We start from the raw sequence: 13,546 nt of genomic DNA, 5'->3' as shown, positions 1-13,546 counted from the left end.
CCATTTTAGTCCACAGTGACGAGGCTTGAGGAACTCAGGTTCTGACCGCTGGTTAGGGCTTGTCCAAATGCTCCCTCTGTGGGTACTGGCTGATTTATGCCTGGTGTTGCTTTCTGCTGTGACAGGGCAGTAGTCAGTGCCAACACAAAGTCCCACAATCACTGCCCTCTCTCTCCCTTAAACACACAGAGATTCTCTTTCTGTGCCACACAGCCACTGCTGGGAGATGGGGTAGGGGTGGTGTTAGCAATTCAAGACTGTCTTTCCTACCCTCTTCAGTGCCCCTTTCATTGGTATGAAGTTAAAACCAGGTACTATGATCACTCACCTGATTTTTCATTCTCATTAAAATGTTCTTTGTGTGGACAGTTGTTCAATTTGATCTTCCTGCAGGGAGGACAATTGGTGGAGGCTTCTGTTTGGCCATCTTGTTCTGCCTGCAAGCCAAGAGTATTATTTAACATTAGAAAGAAATTCAATTGTAATTATGTACATACAAGATAGAGTAGAAAAACATTTGGTCATTTCGATGAGTACAGAAAAAGCCTCTGAAAGAAATACTATGCGATTTTAAATTAACAACTTTTAGCAAACTAAGATGAAGAGGAACTTCCATTTCCTAAAATTGGCAGCAACCATATTTAAATACGAACTGTTAGAAGAAGCATTCACATTCATGTCAGGCACAAGTCATTGACATATGCTGTCATGGCTACCGTCCATAGCTGCAGTGGGTAACAAAAATGCAAAAGAGTCAGAGCTATGGATATCAAAATGAAAAAGAGGTATGAAGATTGAAAAGAAACACAGTATTTGTTGAGAATATGATTATCGATCAAGAAAATTCAAAGGAAAAGACACATGGAATATTCAAATAATTAAGAGGATTCAGAAAACAGCAAATGGTAGATCACTATAGCAAAATCAAGAGGATTACCACACAAAAGCAACTTAGAACATATAAAACAGAAAATATAGCATTCAAAAAAGCAATAAAATCCGAAATTAAACAGAAGCCTAACAAAAATATATGAGATATTAACGGAGGCAACTGTATAAGTTTACTGATAGATTCTGGAAAAAAATTTCCAAGTAAATGGAGGAGTATCCCATATTCGTTGATGGAAAACAGAATATTGCAAGGATGTCAATTCTGCTTAAATTATGTACAGATCTAGTGCCTCACCTGTAGCTGTCAAAATAACAATCAAGTTCAGGCTGCTGTGTTCTGTTCCCAAAATCAATTCTGAAAAACTATACAATGGGAAAAGAAAAAAAAAAAAAAGTATTAGCAATAAAATCTAAACAACAAAACAGAGAAATCCCTGGGGAGACTAAGACTTTCTTGAACTGGTACTTGTGTTTGGGGCATGCGGTAGTGGCAGAGAAGTTGGGGAGGTCTGTAGCCTGTGCTGACAGCACACTACGGAATGGGTAGAAAAAAAATTTTAAACTCCCACCCCATTATTATTGCCTAATATGAGGCAGCATCTCACAATGTGATGCCGGTAGCCCTGGGGTAATATCAGGACACCAGGAATCTTGGTGTGATTGAGACACGATGGCTCCAGAGTTCTGTTAATACCCACTCGAAACCATCTTAGTAGGTGAGGCCTGGCCTTCCAAAAATATAATTTAAATAGAATATAAAGAATGAACTAGAAATGGAATAGCGTGAGTGAATCATACATAGTATGAGTAGATATTGTTTAATAAAATAAGTATATGTAACATATATTTACACATCTGTAAAGATATATACATGTGAATACATAAAATTATTCATATATAATAGACATATATACATACATAGGAGTTTATGTATCTAAACATAAGCGTAGTCTACATATATGACATATAATGTACACATACAATTAGCAGAAATGTAAAATTTATTTCTCACTGTATGAATGCGGATTAAAATATGCAAGTCACTAAACTGTACAATGAAATGTCAGATAAATTCAAAATGCAGGACTCCTCAATTCTCTTGCTGCTGCTCAGCCTCTTCAGTGTAAAAATAAACCCTTTAGGACAAAAGGTTTGACAAGTCGACTTCTGGCTGGGGAGGAGCCCCCGTGGGAAGGTGTCTATCTTCTCTCAGAGGTCACTACAATCACAGGTGCTGCAGCTCCCCAGGGAGCACCTGGCCTGGGACCCGCAGCCATTCTCTGCAAGGGGTACAGCTGGGCAGATACTCAAGAGGTGAAAGAAACTGAGCATCCTCCACCCATCACTTCATCAAAGAGTCAGGAGCCAGGAGGAGGGCCCTCCTGAGTGAGGATTGGGGGTCCACTCACCCCACATAGAGGGGCCACAGAATCCAGTTCAGCCCCTCCTGTCAGCCTTGGAAGACCCTGGCAATGTTGTCGCCCCGACCATATCCCTCCCTCCACTGCCACCTCAGGGGACTTGGAGTCAGTGCTTTGGTCTGAGGGGAGCAGACACCATCCGCACAGGATGGGATCCAGGCTCTGCCAGGCATCAAGGTCAGGACCCTGAGGATGACTGAGAGTCCCCACCCCCTTGACCTCGACCCCCACCTCCACCCTCACGACCCCCACCCCCATTTCCACCCCCACTCATAGCAGAATCCGGTACAACACCTGCAGTCAACCCGAGGAAGCCCCAGGCTTGGTGGCCGGCTGCGACGCCTAGGGGTCAGAGAAGCGAGGGTCTCGGTCTGAGGGGTGGCTTGAGATCGGCAGAGGGAAGTGGACCCAGGCTCTGTGAGGAGGCAAGGTGAGAGGGTGAGGGAGGACTGAGGACGCCTCCACCTCAGACAGAGGGCCCCAAATCAGTCAGTGTCGCCCCTGCTGCCAGCCCTGCACCACCTGGGGGCGTACTTCTCAGTCTGGGTCACCCCCCGGCACCCTGCCAACCCCTGCCGCTTATGCCACAGGGGACTCTGGAGTCAGAGCTTGGTGTGATCAAAGCAGGGGTGGTTAGGAGAGGGCAGGGCCCAGGCTCTGCCAGGCTTCAAGGTGAGGACCCTGAGGAACGACTGAGGGCCCTCCTCATCGCCAGGCCCACCGTCACCGCCAGGACCTACAGCCTCAGGATCCCCACCCCTATCCCCATCATCACCCCCATCCTCGCCCCCACCCCTCCTCCATTCCCATTCCCATTCCCATTCCCATTCCCATTCCCATTCCCATTCCCACCCCGACAGAATCAGGTTTTGCCCCTGCTGTCAACGCAGGAAAGCCCCAGATGCCCGGATGTGACGCCACTGATTTGCGCCTCAGGGATCAGAGGGAAGCAAGGGCCTGGTTTTGAGGGGCGGCCTAAGATCGGCGGAGGAAAGCGGGCCCAGGCTTTGTGTGAAGGAAAGGTGAGGCGCTGAGGGAGAACTCGGGACGCCACGTTGCAAGCCAAGATAGAGGATCCTAAATAATCCAGCACCAGCACTGCTGCCAACCCAGGACCACCCCGGGGGCGGACTTCTCAGGCTGGGCCTCCCCCAGCTCTCTGCCGCTTAAACCTCAGGGGACTCTGGAGTCAGAGGTTGGTGTGACCAGGGCAGGGCTGCCTAGGAGAGGGCAGCAGCCAGGCTCTGCCAGCCATCACATTCAGGACCCTCAGAGAGGGTTGAGGGCTCCACAGAGCGGGGCTCTGTCCTTGCTGTCACCCCTGGGAATTTGCGGGCATGGTGGCCAGGCATGTGGATCCTGGCATCTGAATCCAGGGCTGACGGAGGGAAGGGGCTTCATGTCATGAGCACGGCTCGTGGGGAGCAGAGGGAGGGCCCAGACCCTGCTGGGAGACAAGGGAGACCTGAGAGAGGCCTGAGGGCACCCAGGACCTCAGGACAGGGGGCCCACCCTCCCCCTGTTTGAGACTGAGGTGCCTCCTCATTTGGCTTTGGGAATCTGAGGGATGAAGACTCAGCTCAGCAGGCTGGGGTGGGGCCCAAGCCTGCCAGGAGTCAAGGGCAGGAAGAAGAGGGAGGACTGACGGGAACTTGCAGTCCAAATCAGTGGGGACCTCGACCCTGGGAGGTCCCAGGCACAGTGGCCACATGTGGCCTGAACTCGCTGTGCCTTTGGGGTGTCAGGGAGGAGAGGGCTGTGGTTTGGAGAGTGGGGCCTCAGGTCAGCAGAGAGAGGAGTTCCAGAGCTCTGAAGGATGACTCAGAAGACCCTTCTTCCCAGACTTAGGAAACCTGCCCCTACTGTCAGTCCTGGGAGGCCTCGGCAGGACTGTGGGGAAGGGATGCTGTCCCACCACTTTCTCCCTGAGGGTATCAGGAACATGGTGGCCTTGGCATACAGTTCAGCAGAAGGGAAAGAGCGGGGCCCTGTCGGGATTCAATCTGAATACCTGGAAGACACCCAGACAGTGGAGGCCCCCCCCGAAACCTGCACCTTCTGTCAGCTTTGGGAATCCCACGCAGGGGTGACGGTGTGGTGCCCTCTCACCTCTACCTCCCAGGTCTCAGTGAGGTGGGGGCCTTGGTCTGAGGGGCGTCCTCAGCTCAGCAGAGGTAGCCACACCTGGTCAGCACAGGGTAGAGTCCAGGGTCTTCCAGGAGTGATTGGGAGGAAGTTTGGTAAGGACTGAAGATAAGAAGTTACCTCCACATCATAAAGAAGAAGGGAACTTGCAGAGCCGCCCAGCTTCCCCTGTTCTCAGCCCTGGGAGGCCCCAGGCAGGGATGGCACGTGGCATGCCTTCATTTCTGCCATGTGGTTGGAGGCGGGAGGTCTCAGGGAGGTGAGGACTTTGGTCCCAGTGACACTGACGGGCCAGTAGAGGGAGCCACACCACGTCAGCAGAGGGAGGAGTCCAAGGATCTGCAGGACCCAAGGTGTGCACCTTTCATGAGGACTGGAGGTTCCCCATCCCAGAAAGAAGAGACCCCGCAGAGTCTGCTGTCCTTGTTCTTGGCTCTGGGGGGACCTGATCCACGGTAGCCCTAAGTGGCAATCTCACTTGTGCCATGGGCAGGAAGTTAGAGAACCCTCAGGGAGATGTGTAAAGGGGAGATGTCTGCTCACCTCACGGGGCTGAGGGTTGAGGAACGGCAGGTCCCGGCAGGAGTAAAGGTGAATAACCCACAGGAGGACTTTGGAACTTCCACCCTATAGAACAAAAGGGGGCAGCCCCTGGTGTCAGCCCTGAACACCCCATGGAAGGTTGATGGGATGTGAGTCCTCCTCACTTCGGCTTTGGGATCTCAGGGAAGTGAGGACCTTGGTCTCAGTGGGTTACACAGGCCAACACAGGGACCCCCATCTGATTGACAGACAGAGTGGACCCAGGATCTGCTAAGACCCTAGGTGAGGAACCTGAGGGAGGATGAAGGGTACCCCTGGACCAGAAGGCAGATGGAGGCCCCAGAGAAATCTGCCTTGCCCCTGTTGTTTCCCCAGAGAGCATGGTCAGACCTGTCAGTTGAGGCCTCCTCTCTTATACCAGGATCAGTGGTCTCAGGGAGGGGGACACCTTGGTTGGAGGGGCTGCATTTAGGTCAGAGGGAGGGTCCCAGGCTCAGCCAGCAGTCAAGCTGAGGACTAAGTGGACCCCACACAGAGAATGCAAATGACCCAGCCCTGCCCTGCCTTTTCTGTCAGGCATGGGAAACTGCAGGGAACAGTGGGTGGATGGAATCCCCTCACTTCCTTTACTGGTGTATCTTGGAGATAGAGCTTTGATTTAAGGTGGTGGCCTCAGGTCAACAGGAAGAGTCCCGGGATCTGCAGGCATCAAGATGTGGACCAAGCAGGTTCCTCATCTCAGGACATACAGACCCACCTGAATATGGCCACCTCTTACTGTCCTTGCTGTGAAGCCTTGAGCAGGTGTGGCCAGATGTGGGTCCCCTCATGCCCTTCTGTTCCATATCAGGGATATGAGCTCTCGATCTGAGATTTTCTCAGGCCAGCAAAGGGGCAGGATTCAGGCCCTGCTAGGAGAAATGTGAAGGCCCTGGGTGAGCATAGAAGGGACCATCTATGCAAATGAGTGGGGGAACTGACAGAGTCCAGCCCACCCTCCTGACAGTGCTGGGGGACTGAGGCAGTGCTTGCAGCCTGCACCCTGAGGACCCCTTGATTCCTCTTCTAGGAGCTCCAGGAACTTGGAGGTGAGGCTTTAGTCTGAGTCAGTGTCCTCAAGTCACAGAGCAGAGGAGACCCAGGCAGTGTCAGCAGTCAAGTTGAGGTGTTCACCCTAAATGTATACCAAGGGTCCCACCCACCCATAATGGATGGGACTCCAAAGCGCCCAGCCCCACCGGCCCTACCATCAGTCTTGGAGCCTTGGTCTCTGCTGGCTGGCTGTAACCTCAGGAGCTGTCTCATTTCTCTTCAGATTCTCAGGGGACAGGCTGACCAGGAGGACAGGAACCCAAGGAGGCCCTAGAGGAGCACTGAAGGAGAAAATCCATAAATAGGCGTTTGTTAGAGCCTCCAAGGTTTGGTTCTTAGCTGAGGTCTCTCACACGCTCCCTCTCTTCCCAGACCTGTGGATCCCCATTACCCAGCTCCTGCCCACACTCCCGTCTGCTGCCCTGACCAGAGTCATCATGCCTCTTGGGCAGAGGAGTCAGCACTACATGCCTGAGGAAGGCCGTGAGGCCCAAGGAGAGACCCCTGGCCTGGTGGGTGGGCAGGATCCTGTGCCTGAGGAGGAGGAGGCTGCCTCTTCCTCCTCTAGTCCGATCATGGGCACCCTGGAGTTGTGTGCTCCTGGGGCACTGAGTCCTCCCCAGAGTATGCAGGGAGCCTCCTCCTCCCCCACTACCATCGATAACACTCTAGGGAGCCAATCTGATGAGGGCTCCAGCAACCAAGAAAAGAAGGAGCCAATCACCTTGCCCAGCCCAAGCGTCATGGAGTCCTTGCTCTGAGAAGCACTCTGACAAGGTGTCTGATTTAGTTAGTGTCCTGCTCCACAAGTTTCAAATTAAGGAGTCAATCACAAAGCCAGAAATGGTGGATAGTGTCATCAAAAATTACAAAGACTACTTTCCTTTCATTTTCAAGGAATCCTCCGAGTACATGCAGCTGATCTTTGGCATTGACGTGAAGGGAGTGGTCCCCCCCGGTCATTCCTATGTCCTTGTCACCTCCCTGGGCCTCTCCTATGATGGCATGCTGGTTGATGACCTGAGCAAGCCCAAGACGGACCTCCTAGTAATTGTCCTGTGTGTGATCTACATGGAGGGCAACTGTGCCCCAGAGGAGGTTATGTGGGAAGCCCTGAATGTGATAGAGGTGTATGCTGGGTGGGAGCACTTCATCTATGGGGAGCCCAGGAAGCTGCTCACCCAGGATTGGGTGCAGGAAAATTACCTGGAGTACTGGCAGGTGCCCAGAAGTGATCCTGCATGCTATGAGTTCCTGTGGGGTCCAAGGGCCCATGCTGAAACCAGCAAGAAGAAAGTCTTGGAGTACGTGACCAAGATCAGTGGAAGAGAACTCACTTCATACCCATTCCTGTATGAAGAGGATTTGAGAGAGGAGGAAGAGAGAGTTTCAGCAGGAGGTGCAGCCAGGGTCAGTGAAGGGTGAGGGGTATATACTAGTGCACGTTCCAGGGCCACATCCAGCAGCTTCTCCACTCAGTGTGACACGAGGCCCATTCTTCACTCTAAAGAGAGCAGTTGGTGTTCTCACTAGTGAAAGGCACGGTGGGTGGAAGGGAACACATTGTATAATGTCTTTGTGTTCTGTTCTATTTGGATGACTTAGAATTCGACCTTTGTTTCCTTTTGGTAATTTTCAAGTATTGTTCCTCTTAGTAGAAGAAATAACTAGCTTCAGCATCTCAGTGTATTAATGATATTGGTTGCACATGTATTTTTGCTAATCCATTTCAAGAGTAAGAGTTTGCTATTTTGTAAAACATATTGGGAAGCCCTTCATCTTGTTTTGTGGTTTGGAACAAGATGCCATGGCATTGGAATAGGTGTTTCCTTGGAAAGTGAAATAAATTAGCAAAAAAATTGATGGTGTCACGAAATAGAGAAATAAAAGGAAAAGATAGGCTGCTTTGCCTATGGAGTAGCCATTCTTTTCTTTACTTTCTTAATAAACTTGCTCTCACTTTACTCTATGGATTCACCTCGAATTCTTTCTTGCATGAGCTCCAAGAACCCTCTCTTGGAGTCTGGATTGGGACCCCGTTCAAGTAACATCTTTCTGGTGAACCCTGATGGGACAAAACCCCCGACCCAAAGGAAATAGACAGCTGCACTGACTGGCAGACTTAGGAGTCAGGAAAACTTTTCTTTTGGGCTATTGACAGCTTTCAACAATTCAGTAAAGTATACTTCGTGAAAAAAATTCAGAGCATATTTGTTTCTCTCTACCTAATTTCTCTAGAATGTGGAAATTACCTGTGAATATTCTTAACCTGTAGCAATATAGTTATTTGCATAAGTACAATAAGGATCTGTTTTCTTTTGCAACCAGACACAATTCGAGAAACTGGTTATTTTACCAAGGCTTTGACTGGAATGGTGTTCTTTTCTTTAAGGAATCAAACTTGACTTATAGAGCCAATAAAAACCCCTTGGGAAAACTAGCCTCATAACTTGTCTACACAGTCCCTGTGCAGGGTTTCTGACCTGTGGTAAATAAAGAACGTCATTATCTGACACGCCCAGGAGCCCCAAATTATCTTGGGACCTCAAGAGGAGAGGATTTCACCCAACTCACGGGTATTTGATGCCACCAACCCCTGGATGGAGTCAGCTTTTAAAAGGTCTTATCTGAGATTCCTTCTATGGAAGAGAGCTCCATCAAAGCCATTTATTTTTAATTTTTGTATTGATTGATTGATTGATTGATTGATTGATTGAGATGGAGTTTCCCTCTTGTTGCCGAGGCTGGAGTGCAGGGACGGGGGTCAATCTTGGCTCACTGCAACCTCCACCACTTGGGTTCAAGCGATTCTCTTGCCTCAGCCTCCCGAGTAGCTTGGATTACACGCACCCACCAGCACACCTGGCTAATTATATATACATATATATATTTAGTAGAGATGGAGTTTCAACATGTTGGCCTGGCTGGTCTTGAACTCCTGACCTCAGGTGATCCGCCTGCCTCAGCCTCCCAAAGTGCTGGGATTACAGGTGTGAGCCACTATGCCAGGCCCATCAAAGTCAATTTTAAAAGAGCTTATGTGAGACTGGGCATGGTGGCTCATGCTTGCAGTCCCAGCACTTTGGGAGGCCGAGGCAGGAGGATTGCTTGAGGCCAGGAGTTCAAGATCAGCCTGGGCAACATTGGGAGACTGACTCTATTAAAAAACAAAATATAAATAAAAATATAAAGAGCGTATGTGAAAAATAATTATTCTTGCTGCACTTTATACAAATGATCAGGCCAAGTATGATAAAACAAATCAGTCTTACCACGATTTGTCTTTAGTAAAAGTGGGAGACTGGTGAGAGAAAAAACATTATGGTGCAAAAACTATGGTACCCCTGTTATTAGATTCTAGTTTCATTAGTTGTTTTCAAGTTTTCTGCAATTTAGACTCACTTTTCTTATTCCTGTGAACTAATCAGTGATCTCTGACTGCTATTTAGAAGAAACAAGAGGGATAGGTAATGTAAAAATCTGGATCAATATTCTAGTTCTGGGCACATATTGAAATCAGATAATGACCCCATATCTGCCTGGTTCTAACAGTTGCCCAGTTCAAGGAAAGCCTTCTTATTTAGTTTACTTGAGATAATTTTACTTATTTTGCTTTACTGTTGTGGAATACATTGGTGTTGTACTCTTGGTGTAGGAGTGCAGGATAAGCTTACTCAATGTTTTCTTAAACTGAACGCTCATTAATCTTCCAGATACCGCCTTTTGTCAGAACTCAGAGTTGTGTATGACCCTCACCAAACTGACGCTTTCTGACTGAGTTCCTCTCTGCCCTGAATTCAAAAGACTCTCATAATTAGGCGGTAATATCATCACCCATATTCAGCCTGAAGAAGTTACAGAAGATGGATCTTCATCCCTCTACAACCTTTAGGAATAAAGGTTCTCAGATAAAAGGGAGGGGGGAAATGTCAGAGGAGTTTGAACCAGAGCAACTCCATCTTGAATAGGGTCTGGGTAAAATAGGGCTGAGACCTACTGGGCTACATTCCCAGGAGGTAAGGCATTCTTAGTCACAGGATGAGACAGTATGTCAGCACAAGATATAAGTCATACAGACCTTGCTGATAAAACGGGTTGCGGTAAAGAAGCCAGCCAAAACCCACCAAAGCCAAGATGGTAATGAGAGTGACCTCTGGTCATCCTCACTGCTCATTATATGCATTAGCATGCTAAAAGACACTCCCACCGGCACCATGACAGTTTACAGATGCCATGGCAATGTGTGGAAGTTACCCTATATGGCTGAAAAAAGGGAGGAGCCCTCAGTTCCAAGAATTGCCCACTTTTTTCCTGAAAAACTTATGAATAATCCACCCCTTGTTTAGCAAATAATCAAGAAATAACCATAAAAATGGGCAACCAGCCGGGCACCATGGCTCAGCCTGTAATCCCAGCACTTTGGGAGGCCAAAGGGGATGGATCATGAGGTCAGGAGATTGAGACCATCCTGGCTAACACAGTGAAACCCCGTCTCTACTAAAAATACAAAAAATTTGCCGGGCGGGGTGGCAAGCACCTGTAGTCCAGCTACTTGGGAGAATGGGGCAGGAGAATGGTGTGAACCAGGGAGGCGGAGCTTTCAGTGAGCCGAGATCACGCCACTGCAATCCAGCCTGGGCGACAGAGTGAGACTCAGTCTCAAAAAAAAAAAAAAAAAAAAGGACAACCAGCAGCAGCCATTCTTTTATTTCTTTACTTTCTTAATAAACTTGCTCTCACTTTACTCTAAAAAATAAAAATAAAAGGAAAAGGCAGTTAATTCTCAGCTTTTTATTCATGTGTTGTTCTATAAAATTAAACCATATATGTGTACCTGGATTTTCTTGGCTTATTCAAGGATGTAGGAGAAATTATATCTTAAATGGAAGTCCTGGTCACTGGCTCATTCTTTCTCAAACATTCACTGAACATCTGCTCTTTGGAAGGCCCTATGTTAGTGGAGATACTGGAATAAGTCAGACCCACCCCTACCCGAAGGGTGGTAGAATCTAGGAGCTATAGTCATAAAATTAAGTTGGTGAGATGTCCTCTAAGACCTAGAGGAAAAGTAAGAGAGGGCAGAATGTGTGGTGCCCTGGTGAGAGTGGTGGAGTGTAAATGCCCTGAGCGAGGGCCTTTCAGGCTTTGGGAAACTGCAGTTCCTTCTGAGGAAGCTGATTCTAATGAAGCTGGGTGGGTCCAGGGCCAGATTCTCAAATAGTGAGAGAAAAGCCTGGAATGGAAGATTGCTCTGGGCAGTTCATGATGGTCGGTGAATGAACATAGACGAGTTTCCACCTGGGGCAGGAGTGGAAGGCATCCTGTGCTCTTATGCCAGCGCGGTTGAATACAGCCCGAGAGCTAGGTGATGGATACTCATCATCTGCAAGGGTTTCCTGGGAGGTAAGGGTGAATCTCTCAGGAAGGGAGGCCCAGAAGCCACTGGCAAGGTACTCTTCTGCCTTAGTGGGAGAGCCGGAGCTGACTCTATTCAAATGGCATTCTAATTAGGTTGTCTCAAGTGTCATTTGGCCATTCCTAAGCATGGGCTAGATTTTAGGTGGTGATTATATGAATGAAAATAGTGGTTGAGATGGAAAAGCAGCTGAGAGCGAGGAAAAGAGTTGGTCCTGGACTCAAATTCAGGAAACACTGAGCTGCATCCAGCTGAAGAAGACTCCTCCGCACACAAATTAAATAATAGATCATCTAGGAGGGAAATTCTACTGTGTTTTGTCTATGAAGCAACACTTTGGGCTGAGTTGGTATTCCTGTACTATTGTGCTAGGTACTCTGAGGTTTCCTAGATAACAATAACAACAGCAACAACAAAATTGCCAGAGGAAACTACGGTAGGATCTGAGTTCCAAATACTAACACAAATAACTGCCAAACATTAATGATCTAATACACGCCAGGCCCTGAGCCAAGTGCTTTACTTTCATTGCACACACTCCGACAGTCCTATAAGACTTTATCAAACCTGCTTCACAGATGAAGAACCTGATGCTCATGCAGCTTGATAATTTCCCCATAATTACATGGCTAATAAGCAACAGGGTTGGGACTGTATCCCTGCTAGATTAGGGTGGGCTCCAATCCAATACGACTGGTGTCCTTACAAGAAGAGGACATTAGGACACAGACACACACAGAGGAAAGACCATGTGAAGACACAGGAAGAGAATGGCCATCTATAAGTCAAGGAGAGAGGCCTCAGGACAACTCAACTCTGCCCACACCTTGAGATTGAACTTGTAGCCTCTGGGACTCGGAAAGCACATTTCTGATGCTTAAGCTCCCTCAGTCTGTGGTACCTTGTTATGACAGCCAAAGCAAACAAATACACATGGTCTGAATTCATCTGAGTGTATGTCATTCCTTCTCGTCCCAAACTGAAGCTGACTTTTGTCTTGCTATTTACTTCTCAGGAATCCATGTCTCTCAGGCAACCAAATGAAGGACCCTGTGGTCAAGCTACAAAAAGTACACCTAAAGAAGTGCTATGGACTGAAATGTGCTCCCCTCCAAAAAAAAAAAAAAAAAAAAAAAAAGTATATATATATATATATATGTTGAAGCTCTGAGTCCCAGTGTGATGGTCTGGAGATGGGGCCTTTGGGAGGTAATTAGGGTTAGATGAGGTCCTGAGAGCGTAGGCCCTCACGATTGGATTAATGTCTGTATTAGATCATTCTTGCACTGCCATAAAGAAATACCTGAGACTGGGTAATTTATTTTTAAAAAATAGGTTTAATTGGCTTGTGGTTTGCAGGATGTACAGGAACCATGGAAGTATCTGCTTCTCGAGAGGCCTTAGGGAGCTTTTACTTATGGCAATAGGCAAAGAAGGAGCAGGCACTTCACTTGGTGAAAGCAGGAGCAAGAGAGACGGGGGGCATTGCCACACACTATTATATGACCATATGTCGTGAGAAATCACTCACTACCATGAGCACAGTACCAAGGTGATGGCACTAAACTATTAATGAGAAATCTGTCCCCATGATCCAGTCACCTCCCAGCAGGCCCCACCTCCAACACTGCAGATTACAATTCGGCGTGAGATTTGGTGGGGACACTGATCCAGACCATATCTTGCTTATAGGAAGAAATGCTTGCACTTTTCTCCCTTTCTCTCTTTGCCGTGTGAGGACTCACAGAGAAGGTAGGCATCTATAAGCCAGGAAGAGAACCCTCACCAGACACCCACCATACTGGCATTCTGAGTTTTGGCTTCCCAGCCTCCAGAACTCGGAGAAAATAAACGTCTGTTATGTAAGACCCTCAGTCTATAGCATTTTCTTACAGCAGCATGAAATAACTAAGACAAGAAGGAAGATGACGAGGAGAACCAACAGAATTCAGGGATTGTCTGTGGTTCCGTGAGAGCCAACTCTGTCCAGGTGCCAGCATTTCAGTGCATTCCCAGCAATTTCCCGAATTATAGCACC

The sequence above is a fragment of the Chlorocebus sabaeus genome, chromosome X, assembly GCF_047675955.1.
Source record: "Chlorocebus sabaeus isolate Y175 chromosome X, mChlSab1.0.hap1, whole genome shotgun sequence".
Lineage (NCBI taxonomy): Eukaryota > Metazoa > Chordata > Mammalia > Primates > Cercopithecidae > Chlorocebus > Chlorocebus sabaeus.
Note: the sequence above shows the minus strand (reverse complement) of the source record.